This window comes from Tiliqua scincoides, chromosome 2 (assembly GCF_035046505.1).
Source record: "Tiliqua scincoides isolate rTilSci1 chromosome 2, rTilSci1.hap2, whole genome shotgun sequence".
NCBI lineage: Eukaryota > Metazoa > Chordata > Lepidosauria > Squamata > Scincidae > Tiliqua > Tiliqua scincoides.
This window is the reverse complement of record NC_089822.1, coordinates 244,372,115-244,387,851: the sequence shown is the minus strand read 5'-3', so window position 1 is coordinate 244,387,851 and position 15,737 is coordinate 244,372,115. Positions and strand designations below refer to the sequence as shown.

At 43.2% G+C, this 15,737-nt stretch overlaps 1 protein-coding gene and 1 pseudogene across 8 annotated transcripts in view; both read right to left on the bottom strand.

The window, feature by feature from the left end:
* Positions 1-15,737, bottom strand: part of FHIT (fragile histidine triad diadenosine triphosphatase) — a 1,225,929-nt gene that overhangs the window by 1,007,914 nt on the left and 202,278 nt on the right. The gene's annotated exons all lie outside the window — the stretch shown is intronic.
* On the bottom strand, positions 9,465-9,581 carry LOC136642747 (5S ribosomal RNA; annotated as a pseudogene).

The following is a 15,737-nucleotide window of genomic DNA, read 5'->3' as shown; positions in this document are numbered from 1 at the left end:
TCTCCAGCAGGTGCTTCTTGCACTGCTTCATGAAAGGTCTGTATAGGAATCACTTGAGTAGGGCCAACAGCACAGGTCTTTCCTAATCTCTACCCAGACTGGAAGGAAGGTCATGACTAGACGGGAAAAGATAGATGCAACGGGTCCCACCCAGATTTTTCCAGTAAAGATGCTCGCCACATCAGCATGCTGTCTCATCACAGAAACCTGGCTTCCATGCCACTGAGATAATGTGAGAACAGTCCTAAAAGTCTCATGCAGATATGGCCACAAATTGCTTTCTACAGTAGTTAACAGTGTCACGATGTAGCCCATAGTATGGAGTATCTGTTAAAAACATTCTCTTGATATTGTGGCCTTCCAAAAGGTTCTGTCCACTAACCTCCCCAGAAAAGCATTAAAAACGTTTGAGAAGTTCTGTCCAAGATTTGGTGAAGCCTTTTCCATTTTTGTATTCTGATTTCCAGAGTACCCACGAACAGGAGTGCTGTACAGAACCAAACATAACATTAAGTGCTTGCACCCCACTTCCCTGAATAGAGAGAAGTTCCAGCGATACAGCATTATCTGGGTCCAGGTTTTCTTTAGGTCAGTGGATCTCAGACTGTGAGTTATGACCTGATTTTTGGTGGGTCACCAAAGGGTGACGGAAAGATGAGGTAACCAATTGCCTCAAGTCCTGAGACTATTCAAAAATCAGATACTGTAGCTGCTAATTATCCCTGCAAAGAGCTCAGCTCCTGCAGTTTGCAAGCAGGTATTATTATAGGGAGATAAATGTTTGAGGGTCTTTTATCCAGTTATTATTAATTATAAATAAATAAAAATACTATTTCTTTCTAGATACCCTTTTTTAAAAGCCTGGTAAACCTAGGTGTGTTTAAAAAGCATGTTGTTTAAAAAAAATGGGTCCCAGTGCTAAAATGTTGGGAACCACAACTTTAGGCAAAGTGCATTTTGGTGGTACTTGGTAACTTTGCAGTATTTGCTTTATTTGCTGCTATGCAGGTTCGAGCTTTCGGATGGACCAGGGCAGCACACTCCTGCAAGTACCGTCAGCTATATGTGTCTTCTATGCCTGCTTGCAGCCAACAGCAGCCAGCTTCTTGCCTTCCATTGCAGTCTCAGATCAAATTCTAGCTCTCTGTCTTCTCTAGCTTCTTTCTACCCTTTGTCTTATTCACTGACCACACAAAAGGAGTCCTATTGACACTCACACCTCATCCCCTTCAGGTGCCTGCTTGGCTTTTATCAGCTTTCTAATCAGATCCAGCCCTCTCGCCCTTTCTACTGTTGATTTGTTCAATAAAAGCCTGCCCTGGAATAAAAGTTCCACCCTCCCTCTGAATTCCTGGCTTAGAAACAGAGAGCTGGCCAGCTACAATTCTATCACAGAAGAGCACTTGATTTAATATTTGAATTGTAACCCACAAAACTCATTTCCTAATCCTGTTAGCAGTAGGATAACTAAGTAACAGATGGGATACACAAGGGAAGAGAAGCTGGGGCAAAGGTAGAGAACGGTCTACCGAGGAATACAAAACACTGACTTTCCTGCTTCCTAACATTTGTAGAATGCCTTCCGTAGTTGCACATATCAGAGAGAGAGAGCTTTTCAGAAGCAGATGCATTAACTAATGAATCTGACATTAACTAATTAATTTGCAGACCAAGGAGGAAAAAACAATTCTAGAAAATGATTAGTTTGAAAATTGAATTATTATTTTTTTTTTTAAAAAACAACCAGAATGGGTTACTACAATCCTATACCTGGAAGCAAGTTCCATTGAACTCAGTAGGATTTACTTCTGAGCCGACATGCAGAGGGCTGCTTTTCTTCTTGCAAAAGCACAGAATGGCTCACAGCTGTAGCAAAGCAAGCGACTGCTCCTTCACAGGGAGCAGAATTAATCTGCATCATTCCTATAAGGACATGAACTTACTCAACTGCACTGACATTAAAACATGGTCACAGCTGGAACAAATCCATACAAGCAAGCAAAATCTGGCATTTGATTTCATAGTTTTGCATGTGTTGTTGCCCTTATTGGACACAGTGGCTGAAGTTACAAAGTTTTATTGGCATGTATATTCTCCTGGTTGCCTGCAATGAATCAGAATCACCTCCAGAGGAGTAGACAGGAAATCCTTTAGGATTCACCAGAATAGGGATTTTTCACTTTTAGACACAATTCTTTTTTCCTTTTCAGGATATTAAAGTGCCATAAATTACTAACACAGGCATGTCCACCAAGACAAGCTAGGGAAAAATGTTGTGGTTACTAATGTTTATAGATTGATTCAGAAGGCAAATCCAGGAGACATAAGTCATGTTGGGTCCTATATAATTTAACAGACAAAAGTGCTACATCTTATTCACAATAGTTGATTAAATATTTCTGGTCATAAATCTGATGCTTGCTGCACACTGATTTTAGGAATGGATACCCAACACCTTCAGCTTTGCTACTCTAAGGGCAGCTTAAAGAACCTTTAAAAAATGTCAATAAACTCTCAAAACAACCAATAAAGTCAATAATAACCAACAGTGCAGGACAGGAGAAAGCATAAAAATGTAGATACTAGCACTGGCCTGAGAGTTTTATTACTAGATTGTAGTTTTTAAAATGCTGCAAGCCACCTTGGGGGTCTCTTCAAAGGTAGAAAAGTGGGGTCCGGATAAATGGATAAAAGCAGTAATTCAATCAAGCAGTGTTTCAAAGGCCAGGAAAAAGATCTTAAACTTAATGACCACTAGACATGATGGGTATGTACCATCTTCAGTTGTAGGGAATAAATGGTTGGGGAGAAAGGTCTTTCTCTCCTGCTTGTGGGCTTCCCAAAAGCAGCTGGTGGGCCACTACAGGAATCAGAATGCTGCACTGGATGGGCCTTTGGCCTGATCCATCAGGGCTTTTATTATTATTATTATTATTATTATTATTATTAACAGTATTTATATACCGCTTTTCAACTAAAAGTTCACAAAGCGGTTTACAAAGAAAAAATCAAATAACAACTAAACGGCTCCCTGTCCCGAAAGGGCTCACAATCTAAAAAGATGCAAATGAATACCAGCAGACAGCCACTAGATGTCTTATGTTCTTATGTTCTTTTGACCCCACATGTATAAATGTATACAATGCAAACAGTAGTCTCCCAGCAACCTGGAACTGGTCCTACCAGCAGGAATATAACCACCAAAGCACATGTTGGCAACCTTCAGTCTCGAAAGACTATGGTATCGCGCTCTGAAAGGTGGTTCTGGCAGAGCATCTAGTGTGGCTGAAAAGGCCGATTCGGGAGTGACAGTCCCTTCCACACCGGGAGCAAGTGCAGTCACAAAGCTCTCACAAACCTTGGCCACTTGGTTTAACCAGCTTTGGAACAACAGCTCTGTAGAGCTGACCAGCTTTGGAACAACAGAATCTTCTTTGTTTGCTTTTATGTGGCACCAGAAAGGGATATGCCCAGTGGCCATGATGCACCAGCTACCTTGAAAGGAAGGCCAAAAAAGAGCTCAGGAAGTGAAGAAAATCCCCCTCCCCACCTGATGGTGCTTCTTTAAAAAGTGTAGGCTTTGCCCCTTCCCCTTTGCAGTGGCCATGGTGCACCAACTGCCTTGTGAGGAGCAGGGAAAGGGTGGGGGAGTTTATGATTTTATGCTCTTTATCATTGCATCATACACTTTATGTCTAAGCCAAAAGCCTGGGGTGTCATGAATATGTGCATGTTAGGCCTAGGTTGGCAGTAGAAGCCTGAACCACACTAAGACAATGTAACTGAGGAATTGCTAGCCGTCCCTAGCTGCAAGAATGTGAGTAAATAAACAAAAAGATTCTTGTCTCTCCTTTGCTGGCCAGAAAGGACAGATAACAAGAATTACAACCCATTGGAATGTTAACACCTTAGTAGACAGAGAGGCGCCTGATCAAGTGGAATGGAACGCAGCTATGGATCTCCAGTTGGGAGGGTTAAAGAACTATGAGGGGCTAGCAACCAGGCCAACTTTAGGAAGGTTCTCTCCTCAAAAGTTTCTGATTGGACAGTCTAAATAAGTATCAAGTCACCTCAGTACTATTAGCATGAGAAGTATAATAATGAGACCCGAAGGGTGTGTGTGTGGTTCTTCTTGAACAGAGTTTTGGGTGCAACATCCTGCACGCTGTGAGCTCCATTGTCTACCATGGGCACCTGGCCTCATAGGTAGCCTTGGGGCTAAAAGATCTACAAGAGAAACTGACCCAGGTGAGAGATAGGGATTAATAGAGATAGCCAGCTAGCTTTATTATTTTATTGCTGATATGTTTCCTAGATGTTTATGCCTCTAGCATTTGCTGCCTTACTGTAACTTTATGTAACCTTATGTACTTAATAAACTAAAATCTCTTTTACTAAGTTGTTTCATTGCCTGTTGGGGACAAAGGTTCAGAATCCTGCCTAGCCATTCAGCAAGCTACCAAGTGCTCATTGAGGTCTAGTAACTTGAGGACTGAAGCTTTAATTGGAGAAAGAGCTCAGTGCCTGCAAGGGATAGAGTTAAGCCTAGAGGGTCTAGAGGGTCTCAGTGTCCCTGGACTGAGGCACTGGCACATACAGGGTGGTGGCAGTCCTACTGGACAAGGGGACATTGAGGGTTTCAGGGTTCGAGAACCAAGAACTCTGAGCACCCCAAACCCCCTAAGTTTGTGACATGGGGGGAGCAGAATTAAAATATCCATTAAAAAATACCATTGGTAGCCCTGCCTGATCTCTTACATTGAGGATGTCCCAGGGAAACTGGTGGTTAATCAGTTCCATCTGATTATATCTAAGCAGCTATCAGAATGGATTTCAAACACAGCCTATTCATAAAGCAATAACTCAATACAAAGACACTTTACAAGAGAAAGGAATAAAATAAGTACAATGCAATCCTAAGCACGTTTACCCAGAAAGTCCAATTAAATTCAATGGGCCTTACTCTCTCATTCATGGTTTTAGGAATACAGCTTGAGTTGATTTGAATTCCAAGGATCTATTTAAGATCTTGCAAGTCTAATTGCTAGAAAATTATGAACCGATATATAACTACATTCAGGGTCACAGCTAAATTAAATTATTGATTTAGATCAGGGTTTCCCACCCTCCCTCCATGCCTACACTTCCAGAATTTTTATATAAATATATATTATACTTACAGGGAAGATAAAATCTTTTATAAATGCGATCTGTTTCAGAATTTGTAGGATTCTTCAGGTCACTAAACTGAGATGTTCGAAGGAGAGGAAAGGTATTTGTTTTTCTCCTCAATGTTATCAAGTCCTCTTAAACCTTAGCTACTTTTTATAAGTATTGTTTATATCCTTCTTCAAAATAATATGGCAGGAAATGAACTACAATGTCCCATGTTGCTTTGCATGTTAAGTGAGTAATACTAAATCTGGGTCTGCTTGCTTAGTAACATTTATTGAGAACTCGGAAGAAATCAATGGTTTCACGAAACCAGTAAATAAAGTGTGCTATAATCAAAGCCCCTAAAATTAAGGTAATGAATATTCAATTTTTTAAATCTATACTCTTTAATTACAGATAGCGTCTCTCCATTTTCACAAGCCATTTCTGAACTTGCACCAGCAGCCTCTGTTCAGCATTGTTGGAGGCCCACAAACAAGAATGATCTTGCTCTAGGTGCAGAAGTGTCTCTAGATAGAAGCTCACCAATGGGACACAAAGGCAACACCTCCCCATACCTTGATGTCAAATACACACTGTGTGTGTGTGTGTGTGTGTGTGTGTGTGTGTGTGTGTGCTGGAAAGGAAGAAACCAAGAACCGAATCACAGCCCAATCCTATGCACAGTTTCCTGGGAGTAAGCCCCACTGACACTAATGGAACTTACTTCTGAGTAGACATGCATAGGATTGAGCTGTCAATCTCATTTGGTTCATTTTTTCGTCATTTTGAAACAAATGCTTTCAAGTTACAAGTGGACGTCTGGAAGAAATTAATGGCAGACCATCTATTTAATTCAAAACCTCATTAGTTTTTGTAAGGAATTTACCCTGTAGCACAGAAGATAAACTTTTTTTATCCTTTAAAACAAATGCGGTACACTTTAAATAGCCAGCAGCAGAGCTCCTTTCCTTGCGGCTGCCATTTTCCAGGTGGGGGAAAAAGGTGATCACTAACAAAAAACCTCTCCTGGCAAAACAGGTGCCTACCTGCAGGGACGGACTGTGAGTAACAAGGGAGTAACAAGGGAGGAGTCAGGAGCATGCCAGGGGAGGAGGTGATCTGGCAGCAGTCATATATGTCACGTCTTATCCCCTCTTTCTTGAAGTACCCTGCCCCTTTTCTCTCCTTGGATATATGCCATCAAGATGGCTGACATTTTGCCCAAGGAGACCTACAGGCAACTGGGCAGCCTCCCCAAGGCTAAGTAAAAATATCTCTTGCAGTCTGTCCAATCCCTGCCCCCATAGCAAGCAGCACATGCTCCATTGGGATGACTGTGTGCTATAACATGGCTGGAGCTAGGGTTGTGCAGTTGGAGCCGCAGTAAGCTTTTTTGGTCCTTGTCCCAATTGGGGACCGGACCATTTCTTGACATCACCACCTATGCAGGGGAGTCTGCACGCATCCCCCCCCCAAATTCCTTATCTACTCACCACATTTTGTCTTCACACCAGGTTTAATGTTTAAAGGAATCACTTCCATTTGAACTTTAACTAATTAGTGAGTATCAAACCTAGGGAGAAGGTAGCAAAGCGTTCGTTCCTTGTGCAGCATTTAAAGTTTAAATGGACATGTTTAAAGACATGTTTCCTTTAAACCCTGTGTGAGAACAGAGTGCAGGGAGGGAAGGAGATGATCCGATTCACAAACAGGGAGTGGATCAATGAGTGAAGCAGAAGGATGCACTAGCAGACTCAGGGTGAAGGGCACCCCAAATTTGCTCCTCCTCCTGCCATCTGGCTCATCAGGTTGCTTCCCGGCTGGGGTGATATCTGAGAGAAGATTAAAAAAACTGTTTCATAGCAGTGACCCATTTAGCAGGGCCAGGGATGTAATATCTATAGAGGCCTGTAAACACAAAGCCTGTTAAGAGAACAGGACGTCCTAAGTCCTGGAAATTCTACGTGTGAGCAGTTTTTGCAAAGATCTGCAGACATGAAAGTATAAAAGATCAATATTTTCTGCTAAATCATCTCTCGGGTGAAGGGATCAGCACACGGGCTTTTCTATATAGTATGTTATCCTCTTATCAACTAGACTATTAGCTAAACATCTGGCAAGTCCTTTTCTACCCAGGTTAGGCACTTTGGACATTTTGTACTCCTGCGTGTGTGTGTTTCTTCTCTTTCTCTGATTGCAGCCACTACTTTACAACCTTAGACAGACTAATGTTGCTTTGCAGCCTTTAGCACAACCTTTTCTCCTAAGCACGTCATCGGAGAGTAAGCTCCTTGGTGTTCAATGGAACTTACTTCCACAAAGTGCATTGGGATGGAAGCTTGAAATCTACACTGGCAGTCAGTCTTTGGCTATCTTCTGAAAACATTAAAGGCTTATACAAGAGCATATTTACCCTTGCATCCCCTGTGTCTTTGTTGTTCTACTATTGACAAAAGTAAGCTCCTTGGGACAGAGAATCAGTAGCGGACTTCCCCTTTGGATGCCCCAGAGCAAAGATCTGTGATGGAAGCTGCCTGCATGAAGCTGCCCCTCCCCCCACTTACCTGGAGTGCACGGAGTCTTGCACGATTTCAGGACGCACCAGGGAAGCTTACTGAAGCTTCCCCGGGCTCTGTGTGCTTCTGGCACAGTTTTTGACTGCGGCAGGAGAGTCAGTGAGGCTGCTGACGCAGTCCTAAAGGCACACAGACTCCGCGCCTGGGGCATTTGTCCCTTTGAATCAATGGAAGGTCCGCTGCTGCAGAGAATTCTATTCTCTATATAGTGTTGCGGACATTAATAGTGTAGTAATATCTCTCTCCAATTTTTTATATTTTTGCCAATTTAGCCCCATTGCTACATCACCATAAATCCTGACCCACCTTCTGCACATTCATAAATATGTAAAACAGATGTGCCCTTTTAGACCGCCACCTCTATACACTGAGGTCAAAGATAAGCCAACTGAAGAATGGGAATATCTCAAGGGAAGGCCAGTGACATGCTCCTTTCCCTCTTCTACACAGAGACCACAAGGCTCTCGGAGAAGGTTTGAAAAGACTTAATGTTTGAACTAGGCTTCGAAAACCATGGGGTGTGCCTATTTCCCTTCATTTTGAACGTATAGCATTCTAACAGTGACACTTCCTGATATATTTTGTACTGAAGCACCAATATCAAAGTACAAAATACTCGTGTGCTGGGTCAATTTTGATAGGTACCTACATATATGCTAATACATTCACTGACCTGATCCTTTCCAGGTAGCCACTTGCACAAGTTTTGAAAGGAAAAGCCATTAAATGTACATACAGATGAGGTTGCACATTTAGGTGTTTTGTTTTGTTTTTTTTCTTCATTTTTTTTCTTCATTTCCCTGATCCTACCAAAGCCCAATACACCCCTTGAAAACTCATGCAGGGGCCTCTTATGCTGGCCTATATGTCAGAAAAAGTCATCCTCAATGTCATGTGATACAATCCAGGCAAAAGGACCTCTTGCTTTAGTATTCATTGCAAATACAGTGCAGGACACTGGTGGCACACAGAGATGGACCCAGACAAAAATGCTCAAGAAAGACTAATGCAATTCTATTCCCTAGGAAATAACACAAACAAAAAGAAATTTACAAGCTTAAACCACAATCAAGACTTTTTTTTAAAGATTACTGCATACTTCTCCCAAGAGAAAATATAAATCTAATATAATATCTTATAATTGAAGTGAGACTTGTCACATTCCCCCTGATGACAGATGAAACACTGAGGAGATCTAAGAATAAAATGCATGTCTTCAAAGACTTACAATTTTAAAATATTATTATTTGGCTAGTTCATATGGAACATACGCCCGCTTGACAGAAGGTGTTTAACTGAAAGCGAAGCAAAACTATATTGGTTACAGTAGTGGAAATTATATGCAAAGTTTATTCCTTGTTAATCAAACAATTAATTAATTTGGGAATTAAACATTGAGAACACACACCCTGGGCTTCTAGAAAGTTTGGCATCGGGTTTTGAGTATTTTCAGCTTTGGTGAATTATTGAGGAAAGGGGGGATTGTGGTGTTTCACAAGCAGGTCAACTTGGTCCAAAGGGGAGAAAAGCAGCGAAAGGGGCCAAAGTGTCCGCTACTGGATTCCTTTCACCACTTTGGGGGCTCCAGACACATGAAGTCTTCTCCACCCTGGGACAGCACCACCCCTTTAACCACAGGGCAGGTCCAGGTAAACTAATTCACACAAATACATTCTATGCTTTGGGGGAAGGTTGGCAACCTTCAGTCTCGAAAGACTATGGTATGGCATAAGCCTACAGCACCCAGTATTCCCAGGTGGTCTCCCATCCAAGTACTAACCAGGCCTGACCCTGCTCAGCTTCCAAGATCAGATGAGATCAGGCATGTGCAGGGTAACAGTTGAAGACAACCTCACAAATCTTTCTCCCTCCCTTATTGAGGAAGTAACTGTTAAACGTCTTTTAGACGGAATTATCAATGCGCGTGGTGCTTCAAAATCATCATACTGATGTTTGAACTTCGACTGCTGGGCTCAAAGTCTAGAGTACTAACCACTGGAACTTAGTGCTCCAGAATGGCAGTCTGACCCTAAACCAGGGGTCGGCAACCTACGGCCTGAGGCCAGATGCAGCTCACCAGGCCCACCAGATCAAAGTCTTCAGGCCCACACAGAGCTCGACTTGGGAGACAAAGCCTCCCACTCAAGTCACTGCACACCAGATGGGAAATGGTGGCTCCACAAGCACAGGCAGATGACCCCACCATTCCCTGTCTCTCATGCAGCAAACTGGGTGGAAGGCTTTGCCTCCCAAGTTGAGTTGAGCTCCAGCTGTTTACAGGTATTTGGCAACCTGGATGTTCGGAAGTCACATGATGCCGTCACTTCCAAATGTCTGGGCAGTTTAAATAAGAAGGTTGCCAACCCTTGCCCTAAATCAGCAAAACCAAACACTCAGGGAGTTTGAAAACTGCGTTTGAAAAGTCCTTGCGGGGGGGCAGCAAGGGCGGGGGAAAGGCAGCGGTGTGATTCCTAGGATCGCGCCACTCAGAGGGCTGCAGGGGCTTGGGTGCACTTACCAGAGCCTCCTGCAGCCTCCTGGGGGTGCGGGGAGCCAAAACTGCAGAAGTGAAAGTGGAGCAATTGCGCTTGTTATGCTATATGCCCCAGGCCTGCAGAGAATTTACAGGCTGGACAGAGCAAGGCCCTGATGTCTTGGCCTGCATACAGTGTAGCATCATGGGAGTGGCTGATGCAATACCTTGTCACCCGATGCGTCACCAGATGGTGAGTCATGGAATCACCAGACTGTAGCCCACCTCTCATTGGCCAGTGCCAGTATATACTGCAGCCTGTGCAAGCTGCTATGTGGGAGATGTTATGTGGAGTGTCTGCGGGAAGCTACGTCAGTGTGATTCGTGATCGGAGTGTCGAGAAAGAGTGCTGTTTGCTGGCAAAGCTGCCTTTGAACTGTAAATATCTTGTACATACTTCAAGTAAAGGAACATCTGGTGGTGGAGCACTGCCGTGTGCCTCGTTATTTTCCGGGAGTACTTGCCTGATCTTGGGTCTCTGGAGCTTCCAGTTTAGAGGAAGTGGACAGCGATCGCTCCACTTTCACTTCTAAAGCATCGGGGAGCCCTGCAGATGGTCATGCAGCCAAGCCCCTACAGCCCCCTGAGTGGTGTGATCCTGGGGATCACATCGCTGCCTCCTCCCTGCCTTCTCGCTGTCCCCACCCCTTAAGGGGGTAGAGGCCAGGGCCCACAGGCTGAGGCGTCGTGATGCCCCAGTTTGAAAAGCCCTGCCTTAAACTATCATCCACCAACCACCCCAAAGTATATTTAAGTGGAACTATTTTAATGCCACAGAACCTCCTGATGGCTATAGTGTACTTCCTGTTGAGCAAGAGGGGATGGACAAGGGGAGGGATGGGGAAAAGAGAGCTCCTTCCTGACCCATGTGTGTTGCAACAGTGACTCTGTAATCAAAAGACCGTGCTCTCAGATAACATTCATATAATAAATATAGTAATAGCCAATGTCCATATTTTAGAAGATAATTGTTATTTTCTTATGGTATTATTGCAGAACTAAAATACTAATGACCTTGATTTAAGCAAGCAGTCCTTGATATTTAAAGATAAGCTTTCTAAACCAGAAAAAAATTATTTAGCCTGGGTAAATCCCAGCATAATTTCTATGGCCCTTTTGAGATCTTTATGCTTTTAAAGGCGCTATTATTGTTTGGAATACTTCCCGTAAGTGCTAAGCATTAAAAATGGCACCTGGACAGCAGCTAAGCTGAATCACCTGTACAGTACCCTGGAGAACTAGAAGTCATTTAATACAATATTATGAAAAAGTGATCTCTCTCTCTCTCTCTCTCTCTCTCTCTCTCTCCCACCCACACACACACACACACACACACACACACACACACGCAAAGAGGAGAAGGGAAAAAAGTGTCTTTGCACTTCAAAAAAAAACACACAACTGTGTTTAGTTGGCCACTGGAGATGAAGTTTGTGCAATCCTGTTTCTCTTACCTGGGAACGAGCTTAGTTGAACTACATGTATCTGAGCTCCAAGTAAACACGCATGGCATTGCTCTACTAAACACAGACTGAAAATACTTTTCTGAGTAAAAAGAAGGTGATTCCTATTTATTATTATCATTATTATTATTAACAGTATTTATATACCGCTTTTCAACAAAAGTTCACAAAGTGGTTTACAAAGAAAAATCAAATAACTAATGGCTCCCTGTCCCAAAAGGGCTCATAATCTAAAAGATACAAAATACCATCTAGTGCAGGGGTGCTCACACTTTTTTGGCTCGAGAGCTACTTTGAAACCCAGCAAGGCCCGGAGATCTACCAGGCACTCCGCAATCTACTCATTTTGCCTCGCGATCTACCGGTAGATCGCGATCCACCTATTGAGCACCCCTGATCTAGTGCCACTAGAAAAGACACTGCTGGGGTGAGGAGGGCCAGTTACTCTCCCCCTGCTAAATAAAAGAGGAGCACCCACTTGTAAAAGTGCCTCTTACCCATTAGCAATACTACTCCATGCTCAGTATTTGCATCAAGAAAACTAAACTTTCATCTCAAACCCTGCATTACCTTTTTGTAAAGTTGCAAGCTTGGATTGTCAACAAACTGCAGCTTCAAGAGGCCAGAACTTTTCAAGGGCTGCATACATTAAAACAACTCAGGACTAGAGGGAATTATCTCAGCTATGCCAAACCCACAACCTGTAAAGCAGGATGCGACTTCTGTACACGCTTATGATGAAGTAATTCCCAGGATGCTTAATGGGACTGACTCCTAAAAAAACATGCCTAGGATTATTCTGTAAACTTATTAAATTCCACTGATTGAAAATTAACTCTGTTTCCCTCCTCACCCCTCTCCACAAGCACACAATCGACAGGGGCTTGTTAAATGCCCAACGCAGAAACAACACAAGTTGTCTCTAGTTTCTCTCCTGCCCCTTCTGCCAGTTATTTATTGCCATCCGAAGGCAGCAAAGTAATTGGAAAGCTGATAAGCTCCTCCACACGTACATTAAACTGAGATTTAAGTTAGCTCCTAGAAAAGGGTCCTGAGGGATTCTAAATGAAAGTTTTATAAGCACTGATATATGCACATATTATTACTCCAAATCGTAATACCTTATTTACACAATTAGCCTTTGCTTCTGCAATCAGCGCTGCCGAAATTTTGCGAGAGTGCTCGTCGGAGCCAAGGTTGCATTCTCACACCTAGCAACTGCAAAAAAACTGGAGATGAGGTTATATAAAGAAGACCCGCACATTTTTGCTTTACAGTTCTGAGGAATCACTTCCCCAACTGTTCTTCTCTCCCCCACTTTCTGGGAAGCATTGCATTCCACACACATAAGCACAAGGACTTGGCTGCTGGGGATAAAATTAGAATTCCCTGTCGGAGCTTCCCCTTCAGATAAAGGTGTACTCAGCATGTGTGTATACTAAAAATTCCACATCACTGTTCTTGGCATTTAATTAGGGGGTAAAGTAAAACGTGCAGGACTAGAATTTTAAGTGTTGGTTTAATAACCTTTACCCAGTTCATTTCTGAATGATTTTCTTCCTCTCTGGAGAGGTTTCTAATGTCAAACTGTGGTATTAAGGTGAGTCATGGTTACTGAAGAGGCACAAGGAAAGTACATGACAAAATTTCTTAATTTCAAGATGGGGGGAAGCTGAAGTTATCCCTTCCTTTTAGAAGGAAGTGAACTATGTATGAAGTGGCACTCAAAACCTATCTCCAACAAGAAGTATTGAATCATAATCTGGTCAGCATCAAGGATAAAATGTCATCCACATGTGCTTTATTCCTTTATTTATTTCAATTTATAACTCACCCTGTCACAAACAGGTCAATCCGGAGAGCAGCATTTATAACCCAGCCTTGTTTTGTTTTACAAATGTCATTTCTTTGAAGAAAACAATATAAAATATAACAAATAGGCAGTTAAAATTACCTCTGCTTATCCTTAGCCACTAGATTAAATAAAAAAGGTCTTCTGTCATGTCCCAAAGATATTCTGGTTCAGAACTGAATTAACCTGTAGTGGATCATGCTGGGGGGGAAAAAAATCTTCCTAAAAGGCTTGATCATACACTGTCATCATTGTTGATATGCAGTGACGATGTAGATCAGGGGTGCCCAAACCCTGGCCTTGGGGCCACTTGCGGCCCTCGAGGCCTCTCAATGCAGCCCTCAGGGAGCCCCCAGTCTCAAATGAGCCTCTGGCCCTCTGGAGATTTATTGGAGCCCGCACTGGCCCGATGCATCTGCTCTCAGCATGAGGGCGACTGTTTGACCTCTCGCATGAGCTGTGGGCTGAGGGCTTCCTCCACTGCTTGCTGTTTCACTCTGTGATGCAGTAGCGGCAGCAAAGGAAAGGCCAGTCTTGCTTTGTGCGAGGCCTTTTACAGGCCTTGAGCTATTTCAAGAACTTCAATCATTCATATAAGTTCATCTTTAATATAGTCATTTATGTAAACTTATTCAAATTTTAAATGTAAGTTAATTATTTTTTCCCCTGAGACAGTGTCAGAGAGATGATGTGGCCCTCCTGCCAAAAACTTTGGACACCCCTGATGTAAATAATACTGAGCTAGGTGGAGCAATGGACTAAACTCAGAATAGGGCAGCTTCTGTGGCCTCCACAACCCATTCTAAGCAGCAGAAAAATTGAGGAAGCATGAAAGGCAAAATACACTGGATACTAACCAACGAATGTTAAGAACATTGGAGAGCCTGATACCAAGCTGGTTCCTGCTGGCAGAACAGGCACATGTTTAGTCACAAATGTGCCGTAAAGGCATGTTACGGCTCTGCGGAGGCCAGTGCTGCTGGCAGAGAGGCCTCCACTGGCAGGCCTCCTCCAGCGCTGGAGCTCTGCTCACCTACCAGGTGAATTCCTGGGCAGTGAGGAGGCAGGGGGAGGGTGGCCTGGGGGTGGTTCAGATCTGGATGGGGTGGGCAAGGCAGCAAAGGCTGCTGCTGCATCCTAACCCCTCCCATGCATCAAAGCCCTACATGGTTCTCCTCAGTTCTGCTCCAGCAATTGAGCTGGTGACCCAGGGCCTGACACGGGATAAGGGAATCAATGTTCCTTTATCCTGAGGAGACTTCCAGCTTCCTCCCTGGTCCTGCAGGATACAGCAGTGGTTGTTGCGGCACAACTATACTATGGAATAGGCAACCTGCATAGGACTGGGCTGTAAGCTGTGACGCTTGTTCTGACAACATTATGTGCCCATAGGGTTATAATTCAGCATACATGATTCCCCACAAACCAGACAATCCTTGTGCACAATCCTTGTAGATTTCTCCCTCTACCCAAACAGAGATCACACATCAGACACATTGTACTCATAGGTCGCTTAGGTAGAGATGAAGCACTGTTGCATCAAAACACTGAACTAGTTTCATTCCTAGGTAAAGTCCAGGGCTTCTACTCCAGTGCTAAAGCACCAAAGAGGAAGCATTAGATTAGATTATTCTGTGTTCATTTAATATTTTTAGATAAGCTTTAATAAAATGTAAAGGTCAAACAGTGTGATGTTATCCAAAAAAAGAATATTGACTATCCAAAAGTAACTAGCTAATATTTGAAGTCTAACCTGATTGTAGTGCTATTTTAATCAAGATATTTCTCCTAAGGCAGAGGTGGACAACCAGCTGCATGTGTGCCACTTAGTGGCATGCTGAAGTGTATGGAGTGGTATGTGGGATACCTGTGGATATGGTGCTGGGGTGCTTAGGCAAGCCCTCCCTCATTTGTCTCCCTTTCTGCTGCAATCTAGACAGCAAGCTTCTCCAGACAGACACCTGTCATGCTATTCTGCAAAATGCCACCATTTGAGTACCATTTGAGTAAAAGAAGTAAAGAAACAGTTTTGCTTACTAAACCAGGAATGAGATTGGGGAAACAACACTTTCAACCTTCCAGAGTTGGTCTGATAGAGGTCACAAAGGTATCCTGGACTCCTGGTCATTACTTTGAGTCTTCCCTTGACATTCCCC